At 38.0% G+C, this 6,319-nt stretch overlaps 1 gene segment (V, D, J or C); it reads right to left on the reverse strand.

The window, feature by feature from the left end:
- Window positions 1-1,657: 1,657 nt before the first annotated feature.
- On the reverse strand, window positions 1,658-2,135 carry LOC306786715 (immunoglobulin heavy variable 3-23-like). The segment is given in 2 exons: window positions 2,096-2,135; window positions 1,658-2,019 (listed from the first exon to the last, which is right to left on the reverse strand).
- Window positions 2,136-6,319: the final 4,184 nt, after the last annotated feature.

The following is a 6,319-nucleotide window of genomic DNA, read 5'->3' on the forward strand; positions in this document are numbered from 1 at the left end:
AAGCTTTTATGTAATGATCAAAATATTTTTCTTTCATGAATGTGGTTGTGTCAGATATGAAAAATAAGTATTATTACATTATTTCTATTATAGCCAAATAAAATACAAATGTTGGGGAAAAAAGGAAAAAAGATCAGAAATAAAGACACAGGTTTATTCCTGCCAATAGATTATGTCATTTTTCTTTATATTCAGATTATTTTATAAAACTGTCGTCATTCTCTCTACATCTTATATTATACCCTCCTAAAGATGAGAAAACCTTCGAAATTAAGTATTCATCTCCATACATGATTCCTTTAGTTGCAAACAAAGTAAAATGCTGTCATCTTCCCACTTCTCCTCCACTTTATGGATCTCTGCTGTCTGGGGTCAGAAATGGTTTTCATGAAACAGTTGAATGTGTAGAATGCAAGTAAACCATATCATGTAAAACAAATATATAAATTAAGTACATCATATAAATATAAGAATATGTAATGCTTTTCCTCTACCGTCCCAATAACGGTGGGTACGATTGTAGGATTTTGTACAGCTGCTCAAGCAGCTCCAGTCAATGTGGATGTCGAGCACAATAATAAACAGCAGAATCTTCCGTCTTCAGACTGTTCATCTGCAGATACAGCTGCTGTCTGTTGTTGTCTCTGGAGATGGTAAACCGGCCTTGGACTGACTGGGAGTAGAAGATATTGTCACTGTCATATTCGATGGTCGCCATCCACTCCAGTGCTTTTCCAGGAGCCTGTCTGACCCAGGCCATCCAAGAGCTGCTAAAGCTAAATCCAGAGGCTGTACAGGTCAACCTGTGTGATTCTCCAGGCCTTTTAATCACTGGTTCAGATTCTGTCAGAGTCTGACCATCAACACCTGTCAAGAGAATAGAAAATGTGAAATAAGGTGATGAAACAAAGAAAAGCCATCAGAGACAAAGATCAGTGACTATCTTCACCTGCCCAGCAGATAGTTAAGAGCAGCAGTCCTGTCCTATAGTCCATCATGTTAAACTGTGTGTCCACTGGTCTCTGTCCTCCTCTCTGCAGTCACATAAGTAGAGCTGGAAGACGTCTGAGTTTTGCATTGACTCCTCCTCACAGTGTGGAACTGGATTTAACTCTGATCTCAGGAACAGTTTGGTGAAACTGAAGAATGAATGTTTACTGAGTCTCTTCAGCAGCTTTCAGTATAATTTGTGCAAAAGGTTGACAAACACAAAATGACAGTTTGTTGCCGTTCATTGTTCAGCACAGTCTGCATCACATGAAGACTTGGACAACCAGTGTTACAATATCCCTAAAGGGAGAATTGTAATTATATTTGAATAATTAACAAATACAATATTAACAAATGTTGCATGTAGTACAAATACATTTATTAATTGTTTTTCATTTCTTATTAGATGATGCTCTTTTGAAAATGCAGTTTTTAACTAAAATAATGTCATTAATACAAATATTGTGAGTCACACACAGAAGACACTTTTAGGAAAATGTGTTATATTGAACATAACTGTATATTAAATATTATAATTATTATTTTATAATACATGTTATATTCCTTTTACTTTTTTCTTGTTAAAATATATGTTCTCTTTACTGTGACAATGAGCTGGTGTTGAAATCACTCGTGGTGTGAGGGCTCCTCCTCTGGTGGCTTCATGTTACAAGTGTTCAGGCACTGAGGGGTTTTTGTTCAGGTCTACTGATGGTTTGTGTTGTTGTGGTTCTCTGGCACAGTAATACACAGCAGTGTCTTCAGGCTGCACGTTCTGTCCAGTTAGAGTCACTGTTTTGCTGGAAGAGTCTAAACTGATGCTGAACTTGTTCTTCAGTGAATCTTTGTAGTATGCTGTGTATCCAACACCATCGTATCCAATCCACTCCAGTCCTTTCCCTGCAGGCTGTCTGATCCAAGCTGTGCGGTAGCTGCTAAGAGCATAAGAGACCTGACAGGTGATGGTCAGACGTTGACCTGGCTGCACAGTCACAGAGTCTGGCTGTGTCAACTGTTCACACTTCACACCTGTTAAAAAAGGAAATGTTTTGTTACAAAATGTTCAAGCAGAATTGTTGATTTTGAGAAATCCAGAGAGACTCACATCCAGCTGCCAACAGCAGCAGCAGAGCTACAGACAGCATGGTTTATGTTGAAACTGAAGAGATGTGAACTTCACTAACAGCCTGATGTGATGTTTTTATAGCCAGCAACAAGGGAGCTCACTGAGTTTGCATATAATCAAACATATGAAGCATCAACACTGGTCTAACTGCAGCCAATAGAAGAGTCTGTTCAGTGTTCATATATCTGCAGAGTGAAACTATAGTTTTCATGCCTGAAAATCATCTCTGCTTTACATTTGATGTTTTAATTTCTTTACACACTAATTTGGACATTTTGAAATTGTCTCTGTATTTACAGAATCAAACAACCGTTAACTTTGCTTTTAACTGTCAATGCTCAAGTGTATTATGTGTATTCTATGTATATAATTCTTGTATAATTTCAAACAATGATCAGATTCATGATTTACTTCAAACATATGACTTCAGTTTTTTTGTACTTTATTTTTCATTTATTTGCTCACTTTCTGTACTTACTGACCGTATTTACTGTAAACAGAAATACAGTGACAGCAGCCAGGATCATGTAAATAGTATGAAAAGTTAAGTCTGCTGGTTTGCAAGTTTGAATAAAATACTCTTGGTGGTTTTGGTGTTTACAGATGTTTGAAGACGCACACATACAGAGAAACAAGGAGCCTTAGGAGGAAAACAGCTGTTCAGACACTGAAACCTGTGACACAATACAAAAAAGACAAACCCTTTAGCTTCGATTAAATGTTCGTCAAAGCTTTTATGTAATGATGAAAATATTTAGCTTTCATGAATGTGGTTAAAATAAGTATTATATTATTTCTAATACAGCCAAATAAAATACAAACGTTGGCAAAGAAAAGAAAAAGATTCGAACGATCAGAAATAAAGACGCAGGTTTGTGTCCATTTTTCTTTGTATTCAGTGAACTTTATTTCATAAAACTGTCATTATTCTCTTCTCATCATATGTTACCCTCCTAAAGATGAAAACACTTTCTCAATTAAGTATTCATCTCCATACATGATGACTTTAGTTGTCAACAATAAAGTAAAATGCTGTCCTCTTCCCACTTCTCCACTTTATGGATCTCTGCTGTCTGGGATCAGAAATGGTTTTCATGAAACAGTTGAGTACAATATGTGATGAAAATAGTGAAATGTTTTACTTTTGTTTTGCTGTCTTTGGCCCTTTTATGAACAAGTTATCTTTATTCTGTTTTTAATATTTATTAATATTTTTCAGGAACATTTTTTAGGAATGTATATGTAAAGTAAACCATATGTAAAGCAACATGTAAAAATTATATATAGGGAAAAGTATAAAATATAAATACTATAAGAATATGTAATGCTTTTCCTCTACCGTCCCAATAACAGTGGGTAGGATTGTAGGATTTTGTACAGCTGCTCAACCAGCTCCAGTCACTGTGGATCTCGAGCACAATAATAAACAGCAGAATCTTCCGTCTGCAGACTGTTCATCTGCAGATACAGCTGCTGTCTGTTGTTGTCTCTGGAGATGGTAAACCGGCCTTGGACTGACTGAGAGTAGTACTTGCTGCTACCACCGTTATGATTCCAGGCAATCCACTCCAGTCCTTTTCCAGGAGCCTGTCTGACCCATGCCATATGGTAGCTGCTGAGTGCAAATCCAGAGGCTGTACAGGTCAACCTGTGTGATTCTCCAGGCCTTTTAATCACTGGTTCAGATTCTGTCAGAGTCTGACCATCAACACCTGTCAAGAGAATAGAAAATAGGAAATAAGGTGATGAAACAAAGAAAGCCATCAGAGACAAAGATCAGTCACTATCTTCACCTGCCCAGCAGATAGTTAAGAGCAGCAGTCCTGTCCTATAGTCCATCATGTTAAACTGTGTGTCCACTGCTCTCTGTCCTCCTCTCTGCAGTCACATAAGTAGAGCTGGAAGACGTCTGAGTTTTGCATTGACTCCTCCTCACAGGGAGGAGACAGCTGGATTATTTAATGAATGAGTCAGTCCTCCAAGTCAGCTGTTTTAATGTCTGTCTGACGTGGTTTATCATCAGTAACACTACATTCATAATCATTCCAATCATACGAAAATGTAACTTTTACTTCAGAGATCTGCCCCATTAACATAGAAGGTTGATTTAAATGTGTTAATTTATCATTTATCTTGGTATCAAGGTGTCTCACCCGTCACTTTGAGCATAATGAGCAGCACATCAGAACTACAATAATATTAATAATCTAGAGTTTTATTCTGATCACCAACATCCACTGGCATCTATGAAAAGTGCTTCATTATCATCTCACTGTGATTTACAATTTACCAATGTTGTGAACATATTTCTGTTTGTGGACATTTCACTTTTCTAATTATGTTTTGATCCACTTCGCTTTAACAAATGAGAGAACTCCATTCTGTCTGTAACTGAGAGTGCTGTGACATCATGAGGAGAATAAATATGTACTTGTAAAATATGTATCGATCTCTAATGTGAATATATGTCAAAGTACTTTTGCAGGTGGTGAGAAAATGTATTAATTCAGTTCACTTTGCTGTTAGTTGTCAGTGGATGTTTTTGTGCAGCTGCTCCACTGTCTTCAGTCACTGTGTTCTCGAGCACAGAAGTAAACAGCAGAGTCTTCTGCTCTCAGGCTCGTGATCTTGAGGTACTGAGTGCTGCTGGCCTCATCTTCGGTCATGATGAAACGGCTTTGAAAGGAGCTGCCATAGCTAGCAGAGTTGCTGCCTGTGTTCATCCTCCCAATCCACTCCAGAGCATTCCCTGGCCTCTGTCGTATCCAGTGAATATAGTAGCTTGTCATGCTGTAACCAGATATGATACATGACATCTTCACTGTCTCTCCAGGTCTTTGCACCTCAGAGGGAGACTGGTCCAGTTTGATCTCACTCCAAACTCCTGTAAGTAAAGACAATGTGATCATCATCCATCACACTTACAGTATATATCACAGGTCAGACATTTACAAAAGCAGTGAAGCTGATTTGTTTCTCTCACCTTGAATAGTAACTACAAAAAATAAACTCCAAATAATTGTATTTCCCATTCTGGGATGAATACTGTAGTTCAGATTATTTCTTGTCTGAGTGTTTCAGAAATGTATAAAACTGTCACGGTGTTCTGCCACAAGTTGCTGATGTTTTTATAAGAGAGGAAGAGTTTGCATAGACCTCCCACTACAGTTTAAAAAGGGAACATGTGACACTGACACCTCTCCATAGAGAATCTCTACAACATCAGAGGACTGTAAACTGTAAATTTGATATCAAAGTCACTAATTTATACACTGATGGAAAAAAATGGCAAATCACAAATTGTTTTTGGCCAAATTACAAATCGAAATTCTATTTGTGAAGACATACAGTAAAAGTTATAGTGACGATACAACACTTTATTTTCTATTCCATTGCATGCAAACTGGAAAAATGTTGGTGCTGTTTTTTTGGCATAAATTAATAAAAAAGAAATAGTTATATATGTGAAAATCAAGCTTGTCTTTGTCTCTTCTATACTGATGTTGGCTGCAGTGGAAGTCAAACGAGACTTAAACATTCATTGTTATTAACTCATCAGAGTGCTTTATTACAGTAATGTTCACATTTGTGTGTGAGTAAGTCACATGGTTGCTGGTTATTGTGCAGGTCTGTTGGTGGTTTGTATCACTGTGGGCTGACGTACACAGTAATACACAGCTGTGTCCTCAGGCTGCAGATTCTGTCCTTTTAGAGTCACTGTTCGAGCAGAAGTGTCTCTGCTGTAGCTGAACTTGTTCTTCAAAGCATCATTTTCACTGAGGCCACTTGTTCCCCACTGATGTGAAATCCAGTCCATCGGTTTTCCTTCGCTCTGTCTGATCCAACCTGTTGCATAGTCGTCATCAGTCAAAGAATAACCAGAGACCTGACAGCTGATGGTCAAAGACTGTCCAGGCTGCACAACCATTGAGTCTGGCTGGATGAGATCAAGACTGTTCACACCTGTGGAAACACAAATCAACATTATCTCCATCAGACATCTGACTATTCCGAGTTTCTAATGTGTGTATTAGTGAGAATCCACTGAAAGCTCCTCACAGGATCCAGCTGCCAGCAGCAGAGTCAGAGCTACAGAGAACATGTTGATGTTGAAGCTGAAGTGATGTGAGCTCTTCTGTCCTCTCACTGACACAAACACACACACACACACACACTTCTTTATGAGGTAACATGAGAGGCTGA

The sequence above is a fragment of the Melanostigma gelatinosum genome (genome assembly GCF_949748355.1).
Source record: "Melanostigma gelatinosum genome assembly, chromosome: 13".
NCBI lineage: Eukaryota > Metazoa > Chordata > Actinopteri > Perciformes > Zoarcidae > Melanostigma > Melanostigma gelatinosum.